The following is a 13,933-nucleotide window of genomic DNA, read 5'->3' on the forward strand; positions in this document are numbered from 1 at the left end:
GCAGCATGACTGTAAGCTCAGCCTCTGCGAGGCAATGCATGCTATCCATTATAAATGCTGGTTTCAACATTAAATTAATGGAGAGAAACTTGAAGCAATTCTACTAAATTCAGGGACTAGACAAGGTTGCCCACTCTCTCCCTACCTATTCAATATAGTACTCGAAGTCCTAATCAGAGCAATTAGACCACAAAGGGATACAAATCAGAAAAGAAGAAGTCAAAAATCACTATTTGCAGATGATATGATAGTATATTTAAGTGACCCCAAAAATTCTACCAGAGAACTCCTAAACCTGATAAACGTCTTCAGCAAAGTAGCTGGATATAAGATTAACTCAAACAAATCAGTAGCCTTCCTCTACTCAAAGGATAAACAAGCTGAGAAAGAAATTAGGGAAATGACATCCTTCACAAGAGTCACAAATAATATAAAATACTTTGGTATGACTCTAAACAAGTGAGAGATCTGTATGACAAGAACTTCAAGTCTTTGAGGAAAGAAATAAAAGAAGATCTCAGAAGATGGAAAGATCTCTCATGCTCATAGATTGACAGGATTAATATAGTAAAAATGGCCATCTTGCCAAAAGCAATCTACATATTCAATGCAATCCCCATCAGAATTTCAACTCAATTCTTCATAGAGTCAGAAAGAGCAATTTGCAAATTCATCTGGAATAACAAAAAAACTGCGGATAGTGAAAACTATACTCAACAATAAAAGAACTGGTGGAATCACCATCCCTGACCTCAAGCTGTATTACAGAGCAGTAGTGATAAAAACTGCATGGTATTATTACAGAGACAGGCAGGTAGATCGATGGAACAGAATTGAAGACCCAGAAATGAACCCACACACCTATGGTCACTTGATCTTTGACAAAGGAGCTAAAAAACATCCAGTGGAAAAAAGAAAGCATTTTCAACAAATGGTGCTGGTTCCACTGGTGGTTAGTATGTAGAAGAATGCAAATCGATCCATTCTTATCTCCCTGTGCAAAGCTCAAGTCCAAGTGGATCAAGAACTTCCTCAAAAACCAGATACACTTAAACTAATAGAAATGAAAGTGGGGAAGAACCTCAAGCACATGGGCACAGGGGAAAATTTCCTGAACAGAACACCAATGGCCTATGTTCTAAGATCAAGAATTGACAAATGGGACCTCATAAAATTGCAAAGCTTCTGTAAGGCAAAGGACACTGTCAATAGGAAAAAACTGACAACCAACAGATTGGGAAAAGATCTTTACCTACCCTACATCTGATAGAGGACTAATATCCAATATATACAAAGAACTCAAGAAGTTAGACTCCAGAGAACCAAATAACCCTATTAAAAATGGGGTACAGAGCTAAACAAAGAATTCTCAACTGATGAATACCAAATGGCTGAGAAGCACCTAAAGAAATGTTCAACATCTTTAGTCATCAGGGAAATGCAAATCAAAACAACCTTGAAATTCTACCTCACATCAGTCAGAATGGCTAAGATAAAAAATCCAGGTGAGCAGACAAGGATGTGGAAAAAGAGGAACACTCCTCCATTGTTGGTGGGATTGCAAGCTGGTACAACCACTCTAGAAATCAGTTTGGCATTTCCTCAGAAAATTTGATATAGTACTACCTGAGGACCCAGCTATACAACTCCTGGGCATATATGCAGAAGATGTTCCAACATGTAATAAGGACACATCTCCACTATGTTCATAGTAGCCTTGTTTATAATAGCCAGAAGCTAGAAAGAACCTAGATGTCCCTCAACAGAGGAATTGTGATATATTACACAATGGAGTGCTACTCAGCTATTAAAAACAATGACTTCATGAAATTCTTAGGCAAATGGATGAAACTAGAAAATATCATCATGAGTGAGGTAACCCAATCACAAAAGAACACACATGATATGCACTCACTGATTGTTGGATTTCATAGCTGCCTGCAGCTATTACGAAGTGGGTTTCTGGAACAGAAGCTGAGGGATGGATAGGGAAGGGGCGAAAAGAAAAAGGGCCAAGACAATATTCACTGATCAAAGCCGGAAACTTTAATGGCGCCAGACCTTTTAACAGTTTGGGCAAACCCTTCCCCCCAGACTCCGGGCTGAGTTCTGGTGGAAGTTGTCTAGCTTCTCTTAGAGGTCCTCATCTTGACTGCTCCGGCAGCTGGGTGGGTCACCTGCTTAATTCAGGAATTTCTAGACCTGGAGGAACAATGAACTTAACTTTTACTTCGAGCACTCCACCCTAGGTGGAGCAGGATCCTGGCTATCTGGGAAAAGTTAACCTTGACCACAGTCAAGTACACTCTTAGCACTCCACCCAAGGATAAAAATTCCTGCTTTAACCTACTTCCCTATTATGTTCTAATAGCCCGAAGCCAGGGATTGTCCTTGACCAATGTCAAACTCAAACCATGTGCATGACTGCCCCAATATGGCTCTGTACAACTGATAAGTAGATATTAGCCCTATAGCTAAGAATACTCAAGATATAATTCACAGACCACATGAAGCTCAAGAAGAAGGAACACCAAAGTGTGGATACTTTGGTCCTTCTTAGAAGGGGAACAAAATACCCATGGGAGGAGATACAGAGACAAAGTGTGGAGCAGAGACTGAAGGAAAGGCCATCCAGAGTCTGCCCTACCTGTGGATCCATCCCATACACAGTTACCAAACCCAGACACTATTGTGGATGCCATGAAGTACTTGCTGACAGGAGCCTGATATAGCTGTCTCCTGAGAGGTTCTGCCAGTGCCTGACAAATACAGAGGTGGATGCCCACAGCTAATCATTGAACTGAGCACAGGGTCCCCAATGGAGGAGCTAGAGAAAGGACTGAAGGAGCTGAAGGGGTTTGCAGCTCCATAGGAGGAACAACAGTATCAACCAACCAGACCCCCCAGAGCTCCCAGGGACTAAACCACCAACCAAAGAGTACACATGGAGGGACCCATGGCTCCAGCTGCACATGTAGCAGAGGATGGCCTGGTTGGACATCAATGGGAGGAGAGGCCCTTGGACCTGTGAAGGTTCTATTCCCCTAGTGTAGGGGAATGCCAGGATAGGGAAGGGGGAGTGGGTAGGTTGGGGGTGGTGAAACAGGGGAAGGGAGGATGGGATAGTTTTTTTTTTTTTTTTTGAGGGGAAACCAGGAAATGGAACAACATTTGAAATGTAAATAAAGAAATTATCTAATAGAAAAATTTAAAAAAATCACTAGTTGACATGCTTATGCATGGTTACCTACAAAAATAAATAAATAAATAAATAAATAAATAAATAAATAAATAGTAAATAAATAAAAGAAATGCTGGCTCCCTCTGGTGGAGGGTGGGACTGAGTTCGTGCTCACTCTCTGGCTCGGGGGTGTCCTCCTTTGTGTTCACTGATGCTCTGTGGAAGCCTTCCAACTGACAAAAATAAAATAAAATAAAATGATAAAATAAAATAAAATAAAATAAAAGCCTGGCTCCGAATCCCTGGGAGCCTCTGCTGCCCTGGCAAGCTTCCTTGGCCCCGTTAGCACACCTGGCGCTTCCTCCTGCTTAGAGTCCACAGAGACTGGACCCAGGTCAAAAAACATCTCTGCATATGGCAAGCTTTCCCCATACCAGCTTTCAAAGAGCAACGGATGCTAAAAGTGGAAAGGCGTGGAGCGGAGGCCCCTCTGAGCAGTCTTTAGAGAAGAAATGCCGTCAACGTCTGCGCCATTAAGGCCGCCCCCAGTGCCATGTTTTGTTTCTTGCCCGAAGCCGCAGTTTTCCTGTAAAGGAACTTAGCCATTCATGGTTCTTCTCATTCCCAAGACAAAACACCTGAAGGAAGCAGCTCCTGGAGGAAGGGCTTCTTTCATTCACAGCTTCCTGCCGACGCAGGGTGTGGCTTGCTCACATCCCGGTGGGTCAGGACGCTCAGGCTGGAAGCAGAACCAATCTACCTGTATGATCACACTTGCCACCTCAGCCCTGTGTCCCATAGGTTCCACAATTTTCCCAAACAGTGCCAGGAGCTGAGATCGAAGTGTGCAAATGTACAAGTTCCAGGGGGGACATTGTGCAATCCAGTTCTAGCACAGAGATCTCTGCAGACAGCAGGGCGGGGTGCACTGGGCTGTTTGGTACCCTTTACTATATCCGGACTACTTAGAGATCCCATTATTACAGCTCTTCACAGAAAGGCAAACCAGCGCCAGAAGGCCGGCGATGATCACGCCTGAATTAGCATAAAGATGCTTACAGACTAAAATCTCTTTGACTGCTACCTAGATATGAACGGATCAGCTTTCAAATGAAACAGCAGACCTTGACATCTGGGGAAGCCTTTTGAGCATACAGAATGGTTTCCCATCACCTAGACCAGAACTGAGATCTGCCTTTCTGTAGCCATTCTCTGGATGGTTCTCCCTTGGGGCTGGTTCTTCGTGGGACCCAGCTGTGGGTGAATTTGCCCTTTCTCTCCAAGTGTGATCATGCTCTCTTTGAGCAAATGCCCTGAAAGCCCATTGGCTGATTGGGGGGTGGTCCTTGTCCTGGGGGCGGGGTAGGGGCGTGGCCTCACTGGAGGTTCTGATCATACCGGGGATGCTCATGGTTGGCCTGGAGAGGAGTGGTTTAATGGATGTACGTTTTGCCTGCCTCTCAGTCTTAGCAGGTGAATAACAAACCAAATGTCGGTGATGCAGGGACCTCTCTGCAAAGCCTGGCTTTCTTACTTGCTTCACAACAAAGGGAGTCCAACTTAAATTGCACCCAAGAGCAAACTGAACCTACACTGAAGAGGGAGCAGAATTTAATCATCTCTGGACCACTCTGCGCTTGCTGCCCTGATAACAATCATGACTGATAATTATAACGACCGGCACTAAGGGAGAACTTAAATGCCGAGCAAGCTGCGTGCTAACGTGCCTCCCTGTATCAACTTACTTCACAGCCTTGTCAGGCACGTTCTGTTCACGTTCAGGTACTCAGAGATGGTGTGACCCTGTCCCCCGCCCCTCCGGGATCCCATAGCTAGTACACAGAAGGAAGGAGTCTAAATTTGTAATAATGATTCTGTATTTCCCAAATGCCTCTTGACCTACTTAAGTCTGTGCTGGAGAATTTCTATGAGCCCCCAAACTGCAGTGAGCCCCTGGCATCAGAGCAAGCCCCTGCGTAGATGTGTCCTATGGGAGAAGGCCTGGAACAAAGCAGCCTGTAAGGACCAATTGAGATCAGAGACACATCATGGTAGCAGCCTCTTGTGACGGCTGGGACCTCTTTGTCTCTTCATCTCTCCTTTGTTCAAATCCATCAGAGGGTCAGTTCCAGTGAGATTGCTTTGATCGCAATGTCTGGGTGCCCTTAATAGGACACCACATCTAGACAAGAGTTTGTTTATCTTATGGATGACAGTGACAGGGATAGGCAGCCTCTGTCATGAAGGACTTATCAGAGAATATTCCTCTTAAAAATGTGTGTGTGTGAGTGTGTGTGTGTGTGTGTGTGTGTGTGTGTGCGCGCACGTGTGTGAGGCCAAGGAAGACAGAAGAGGACATTAGACACCCTTGGAGTCTGGTCCTGGGTGCTGGAAACCAAATGTGGGTTTTTTGGAAGAGCAGCAAGCAACCCATCTGGATTTTTACCACTGAGCCATCTTCCAGACATGCCAAGGTGATTCCTTCATCTTGACTTTGGCCCCAACCTTGGATTCCTGCCTATGCCTACAGCAGATAGACCACACTGAGTCCATCGTTATCTTTGTGAGAATGGCCCATGTGTTCATTTTCTATGTTTGCCTCCACTGGCCCCAGTACACAGAACATGGGCTTAATTGAAGCTAGAAAGAGAGCCTGTCAAGGAACACAGAGAGCACTCTCTTTCGAATGCTCTCCGATAGTCAATCTAATTAGCATGCTTCAATGATTAAAGCTGTACAACCACCCAGACCTGAATGTTACCGAGTTACTCTGCTAACATATGCCCAAGGGCACCAGGTCCGGAGTCAGCTTACAGTCAGCTGCAGTATCATAGCCTCAGATTTGTTTGATCACGACTCTTCTCGGCCATGAAATCTCCATCCCCTTCCTGGCCTTGATGTTGCATCCAGAGCTGTGATCTGGCTCAGGTCCTGGATTCTGGTCCTCCCTCTGGACCTACCTCTCAGTTTGGCCCAATCTTTTTTTCTTCTTGGTGCCCCACATAGCCACCTGTACTGTGTGGCTACAAATATTTGCTCAGGATCATTTTAGCAGCTGTGAAGTGTCTTGGGATCTGGGCATGAAAAGCTCTCTATTCAAGCTTCTGAACCAAATGATGACTCTGGCCCTGTGCACATCACAAGAGACAGACTGGGACCTATTCATCCTTCATAGAGCCCGAATTTAATCCAAAGCTTTTCTGTGTGCCAAGGCAGAGGCCTTGTCAGGGAACTGGGCAGTCTCGCCATTTTCAAAGACCCTTCTATTTGGTAAGGTTCCTCTTCTTGTTAACTATTGCATTACATGTTAGCAAACGTAAACCCATCATATAAAGAAAGGAACAACTATGCAAAGAGAAAGCTCTTCTCTTGGAAGCATTAATTATAGGCTGTTGAGCAGGTGAAGGAAGCCATTTTCCTGCTGGGATCCGTACTGTTAGCATATTGGACACTTCTGGTGCTCACCCTGCACAAGGATTTTCTACTTTCACATTTATTCTTATAGGTCTGTGAGGCATGTTTGTTTTGTCAAGGCACCTATATTATAGACCTGAGAATTCAGAGTACATCTAGAATGTGTTAGGGACTTATTTGGGTGTTTCAGTCCATGTTGGCTACTGTCACAGAGCATCATTGTCATCACTTGGGAGCAACAGAAGTTTAATTCCTATAGTTCTGGAGACTGGCAGTCTAAGGCCAAGTATTGACATGGTCAGGTTCTGGTGAGGGCCCTCTTCCCAGTTAAACACCACTGGATCCTCATGCAGCAGATAGAGGATGAGACTCCTTTGTGGGGTCTCCTTTGTAAAGAGCTCTAGTCTCATTTATGAGAACATCCCCTCATGATATAATCCCACCCCTGGACAGCACAATACTCTTACGGGCATGGACATTGTGGCATCATGACTTCCTTCTGTGTTTTGTTTTGTTTTGTTTTGTTTAGGTTTCAATAGTTTTATTGGGAGATTTTTGTTTTCTGTGAAATATACTAGAGGTTGGGGAAGGGGACACATTCACTTTGTAAGGTAAGCGTTTTCCACCACTGAAGGAAAAGGCGTGGGGCAGGGAGCGCTGGGCTTTGGAACCCACTTTCCTACCTCCTTCTGCTTTATTCACATTACTTTTTCTCAGTGAACACAACACAAAAAAAAAAATCAAAACAGATCAACCTCCAGAGGTGGGGGTCACACCTAAACCTTCTCCTACCCTAGGCTTTGCCAGCACTGGGAGAGGCCAGGGCAGCTCACTCTACAGCCTGAGGCTGCACAGAAAGGCTGAGAGCTCAGACAGGTACGCCAAAGTTAATAAATTAGAATAAATTATAAGGAGGAGGAATGCAATTTTGTGCTGGGAGGGTCTCTCCAACACGTAAGAGTTGGGGGAGGAGATGGATTATCTCCAAAGGTCACTCCATTTGAGACTAAGAGCAGTGGGGCTCAGTTTTTCCTCCATTCCTTCCCAAACAGCAAAATTGGGGGGCTTAAGTGCACTTGCACACACACACACACACACACACACACACACACACACGTCCTCTTTCCCTAGAACAAGGACAGACCAAGAAAGAGGCTCATCTCCCAAATCATCACTAAGGTCAAGGACATGGTCAATGAATCAAATCAATAAGGTGGGTGATTGGAATGTGGTGGGGGAAGCAGAAGGTGCTGGAAACAGGGATGCCCATTCATACCATCTCCCCTGCCCTAGAGAAGGACACACAAGTAGGGGAGAGGGGAACAGGGCCTGGAGGAGGGGAGTCAGCCATCACTGATCAGCTTCTCCAAAGGCATCATTCCGTTTGTGCTTCATGTTCTCAAAATCTAAGGCACAACCAGCCATTTGTTTGTAGATATCTTTGATGTCATTGCAGATTGTCTCAAAGTGTGTGGTAGCATCTTAGGAGCAGGAACAGAACACCTGACTCTTTGAACTGTAGTCAGTGGGCTCATGTAAATCACGGATAGACGTAAACTTGTGGTCAATGGGTTCCAACAGCTCCGATGCAGGCTCAACCTCCTTTTCTGGTTCTGCGGTCTCTACAGTGGTGCTGGCAATGGCGATATATTTGCCCTGTGTGGCCATGTTGTATTCATAGGAGATCATGCACACATAGATATTTGACTTCCTGTTGACCTGGTTCTGAGGGATAATTTGGCAGGGATTGACCTCATTGGTATTCTTGATAGGGTGGCTGAGGATACAGATGATGTGACTAACCTGGCTAGCGTTTTGCACATGGTCTGGGATGTAACTGGGGTCACAGATCAGCTGCTTGCAGCGGGCCACCTCTCCCTCAGATTTTACACCCACCACCTTGCCATTCTCCCTGATGATGTCATCCACTGGTTTGTTCAGCATGTATGTTCCCCGTAGATGGCACTCAATCTGGCAAAGACCTGGGGCAGGTCACCCGGGACATATAGTGGGTATAAATATGGGCTCTTGCCGTACCGGGCCAGGAACTTGCTGTACAACTTGATGCAGTTAATAGTCTCAAGACATGGCTGGTTCAGGTAGTCATCAGTGTGGTAGAGCACCAAGGCCCGGCCAGTGAAATCAATGACATCTTGACCCAGGTCAAACTTCCAGTAGACATCATGCATGCTGGTGTTCTGGGGGGTCAACACCCTCAAAGGTTTTGGTGTCATTCTCATCAAAGTTCCAAAAATTTTTGGAAGCGTTGTTTTTCAAACATGTCCATCAGATTAGAAGCCAAGGCCTCAGTCTCAGGGGATGGTACTTTGTAGATCTTGCCCCCTCTTATATACAAAGCTGCCCTACTACCTTGAAGTCCAGATAACGAGTCACTTCTGTATATAGTAGCATCTTTACCAGCTGACCATTGGCCATGAGGAATTTGGGGATCAAGTCAGCATTCCAGTCTCTGGCCCTGGCCCATTGATTCAGAGGCCCTTCCAGCATCTGAAAGCGCTTATATAGCTCCTCCAGGGTGTGATGGAAGAGCTCTTACCCCCATCGTGGGCTTTTGGTCCATGTGCAATACCTTCTTTCCATTCACAGACATGATGCCAGACAGGATACATCTGGTAAGACCTGTCCCCAGCACAATCACATTGTATTTGTATTCCTCATTCAAGGTCAGGCTTTGGTATCAGCATCTGCTCTCCTCCTTCTCCTCTTCCTCCTCCTCCTCTTCTTCCTCCTCCTCCTCCTCCTCCTCCTCCTCCTCCTTCTCCTCCTTCTACTCCACCACCACAGCAGCTGCTATCACAGCCTCTACTGCTGCTGTACTGGTGCTGCTGCTGCCTCTGCTACCGTCACTGCTACTGCTGCTGCTGCTGTCACTGCTGCCACATTCCTTCCTTCTGTTCTTAATGGGAACTACAAGTGTGTCTTTTCTTTTTTCAGACAAGTCTGGGATATTATGTAACCCAGGTTGTCCTCAAACTCCCAGTCTTCGTGCTATAGCCTTCCAAGTGCTGGGGATTATAGGTTTGTATTACCATGACATAGCAAATATCTCATGCCAAATTACTGAAGGCTTACTAAGCCAGGCTGTGTCTCCCTCGTTCTTCCTTGTTGACATAATCCCCTCTCCTCCAATTGTTGGCTCATCAGCCCCAGCCATGTGGTTCTCTTTACTTACTGCAGCTTACCCCAGTGCTAGGGGGTTTGGTTTTCACTCCTCTCTCTCCTCAAGAGCACTCTGCATACCAAATGTGTCATGCTGCGTTTTTCTTTTAATCATTTAGATCTGTGTGTAAATGACATGTTCCTAGTGACTAATTCCACGAACATTTTGTGTGGCATGTTACCTCTTTCCTTTCAACACAAGAATAGGGTTCCATGGGCTGGAACCTTGTCTGAGGTCCTTCCTCCTATGACCCTGACACCATGGAACTCATCTGGTGTTCCATACACCCTCTTTAGATATTTGCCAGATGACTCAGTGGGTGAATAAACAAAAATCCTTTGAGGTTATGATGAACTAACTCATTTTGCAAAGCTCTGTCTTTAATGTGTGCAGTGCAAGTTCCATGGATCCCTGATTCAACTAGCAGAAGGCCACAATTCTCCACCTGGTACCCCCATCCCTTTGGTTGTGTGGCTGCTTCTCTATGTCCAGGAACCAATCTCTGAAATCTCTGAAGGGTCCAGAGAGCTGGCATTCTTTGAGAGCTAGGTAGTGTAGAAGGGTCTTTGTAAGAAACTTTGACTATAACCTGAGAAAAACCAGGTTAAAGGTAGAGCCAGGGGTCCTGATTAAAGGTCTTTTAAGGCAAGTCCTTGTAGTTGAAGTGTGGGGGAGGAATAGTTGGGGCTCTGGGTTCAAGTCCAAAATAACCTGAATTCTGTTCTAGAAGAGGTGAGCTAGCTGGGGCTGCTCCTTGCCCTCCTGGGGAAGATCTGATACCCTAGGCTGGTGTGATTAAGAGGGAAGGAGCACATGCTCCTACTAGAAGATGAAGTCTGTCTTGTTGAGTGGAGTATAGGTTTAGAGGAAGGCAAAGAAGGACTTCAGGAAGTCTCTAACCTCCCACGATGGTGGGAAGACTCACACACAAGACATGAATGCAGAGTGGAAGAGCATAGATCAGAGCAAACTCTACTGCCAGTGCGACGAGGAAGAACCAAGTCGGTCTACACTAGTTCAATGTGTGCAGAAGCCCTTTTCATGTCGGGGTGAATTGAGAATCCCAATGGAAGAGCAGGGCGAGGAGGGAAGTGTGCTTTATCTCTGAATAGACTGAAATGGACACATTCAGAGGGATCCCACAGATGGCTCTGCTCCCCAAAGGCAGCTGGAAAGACCAACATCTTAGAGGAGGAAGGGTTTGTAGTGTTTTGCTTTTGAGTTAAATAATGAGAATTTTTAGTAGTGGGAGGTGACCCTAGGAAGATCTGTTTTTAAACTTCAATAAAACTAATACATGGCTGAGGCTGTATCCTACTTGCCCAAGCTGTGTGTGCAGTGCACTAAATTTGATCCCCAATACTACTAAACATACATACATACATGCATACATGCATACACACACACACACATACTTACATCTAATATTGTGGTGCTTTCAGAAATCATCTGTTCTCTTGTTTTACAAAGAGAATTCAGGAGTATCGTTGGAGGTTCTGAGATATACAGACCAAGAACTCCAAGAGAACAGACAAGGTAAACATATTCCTTCCCCAGAGGAGGAAAACTGTTCTTGCTCACTGCTTCTGCCTACACTACTCCATTTACCATGACTATCACAAAACGCCTAAGTCCGGGTACTTTAAAAGTAAAAAGTTTGTTAGCTCCTAGTGTGAAGGCTGAGGCATCAGCTCTTGCCATAGCCTCCCTGATCACATTACATTACAGTAAATGAAGTCATGGTTGGATCATGTGTAAAAGGAAAGATGGTTCTCTGAAACAGAGGCCAGAGAATAGGGAGGGCTTGCTCTGTCTAGCAACTGGCTCACACAGGAACTAACTAGGTCTCCTGGAAACTAGATTAATCTTCTAAAAGAGCATCTGTAATGATGCTCCTCCTCCTCCACATAGCTCTACTGTGTGTGTGTGTGTCATGTGTATCTATGTATATCTGTGTATATGTGCATAGAGCCCAGCAGTTGGCTTTGGGTGTCTTCCTCATTCATTATCCATATTATTTTTTGAGCTAGGATCCCTTACTGCAAACCTGAAGTTTGTACTAGACTGGATGGCTAGTGAACTGCTGGGGTTCTGTCTCTGTCTCCCCAGCACTCAGATTATAGGCACATGTCATCAAATTCAGGTTTTAAAAATATGAGCACTGGACATCTCAACTGAGGTCTTCATGCCTGCAAGGCAACAATTTTACCAAAGAAGAAGCCTCCATAGTCCTCACCTCCACCCCTTAAAGACCCCATCACCTCTCATTTCATTGCACTGAGAATTAGATTCTTGGGTCACATGAAGTGTACCTACACCAAAGCTACTAAACCATACTACAACAAACATAACCACCCACATGACTTTAATAATAAATGCGAAAGCAAAAACAAACTTCTCTTTGTTTGCAAAGGAAGAAACCCAAGAACTTCAGACATGAAAACAAGGGAGATAAGGGAAAAATTGTAAAGCAGATTGAGGCCCGGAAGCTAGCAGAAACTAGTGAAAATAATTACTACCAGCAGAGGTGGATCGTAGAACAAAAAGAACACTTCCCCTCCATGCCAAATGAACAGAAAGGAAAATGTAAAAACATGGGGAAAGAAAAACCATTTAATAGGGCAAATTTATGTCAACAAAAGCATATAGATAATGTAGCTCTGTCCTCGTCCTAAGTTCCTATAAGTGTTAAGGAGAGGCGAGGGAGATGGTTCCCTGGATAAAGCATGTAATGGACAAGTGTGAGGACCACAGTCCAGATCCTCAGGGCCGCTTAAAGCTGGGTGTGGTGATCCCCGGACTCCGAAAATGGAGGCAGGCGATCTCCAGCTGGCTAGCTAGGCTGACTGCAATCCATGAGCTCTGGTTCAGCCAGAGTGGCACCTAGGAAGATAAAACAGAGAACGATGGAGGACCACGCTCAGCTTCTACTTAGGATGGTTACAAGCCACACACACACATGAACACACATACATGAACACACACACACACATGCACACACACACACACACACACACACACACACACACACACGCACGCACGCGCATGTAGAAACAAAACAGCAAGGATCCAGGTATCATGGTGAGCATCTGTAATCAGGGTTTACTGAGGTAGGAGAATTGAGAGGGTGGGGATAGCCTGGACTAGAGAGGAAGACACTGTGTCAAAAAGTTGAAAAGGAATGAATTAAAAAGTAAGTAGATAGATAGACAGTCAGACAGTCAGATAGACGGACTAAAGGCCCGCTCTAGCTGCTAACAGATCTGTGAGAAGCAGGGCAGGTCCTGGCTAGGAGCTGTGGGAGCAGCCCCTGCGTGAAGGCTGCAGGGCAGGACAGCGGGAGAGAAGAAGGGGCTGGGGACATTACGTGGTTGGAGTCCTCCATGACCTTCCTCCTCGTCCCCTGGCTTCTGGATCACCTTCCCCTGGAAGCTGATATTTCCTCTTTGACGTTAGGACCAAGTGGACTCTAACAGTTCTGAAGGGCCTTGGAAGGCTTGCGGCTAGTGAGAGCCAGGAAATAGACAGGGATGCTAAATCAGCTTGGAGAATAGTAGATACAGATTAGTCGTGTGAATCCACAGCATCTCAGTGTATTAAAGGCTCTGACAGATTATGCAGTTACAGGAAGCAGTTCAGTGCATCAATGACTCCGCCGGCAGGCGTGCAGAGGAGCCGGGAGGCCATCTCTCACTTCCTTCATGTTGAGTGTGTAGCAGCAGCAGCAGCAGCAGCAAAACTGGCCGTGGCATCCGCTCTGGCCAATCAATCGCCAGTGCCCGTTCTTCCTCACGTCCCCGTGTTCCTGCCTGAAGGTTAAACTGCCGAGAACAATGTGGAGGGACTCCAAGAGGGACATTTTTCTCCTGGGTAAACCCTCTGCACAGGTCCATGCAAAGCTGCAATCTGGCTGCCAAACTACTTCCGTGTTAGAAAGTGGCGTCGTGGGAGTCTTGTGTCTCAGCACCTCCCGTGACTGTGATGATTTAGGCGATGTCCAGCCCGCCTCTTTCCAAGAGCCCAGGTAAACGGATTTCGCAAAGTTGAGGCTCTTTGTTAATGGGGTCAGGTGCCCTGAAGGTGTGGGGTGACGATCCCCGCTTACCACGCAGTTTCCACGGGTGCAGCCAGTACGCACCTGCTCTTGGATTTAGGGT

At 45.8% G+C, this 13,933-nt stretch overlaps 1 pseudogene; it reads right to left on the reverse strand.

Annotated features, from left to right (window-relative positions):
• Window positions 1-7,945: 7,945 nt before the first annotated feature.
• On the reverse strand, window positions 7,946-13,635 carry LOC127668992 (rab GDP dissociation inhibitor alpha-like; annotated as a pseudogene).
• Between the last annotated feature and the right edge of the window lie 298 nt (window positions 13,636-13,933).

The sequence above is a fragment of the Apodemus sylvaticus genome, chromosome 18, assembly GCF_947179515.1.
Source record: "Apodemus sylvaticus chromosome 18, mApoSyl1.1, whole genome shotgun sequence".
Taxonomy (NCBI): domain Eukaryota; kingdom Metazoa; phylum Chordata; class Mammalia; order Rodentia; family Muridae; genus Apodemus; species Apodemus sylvaticus.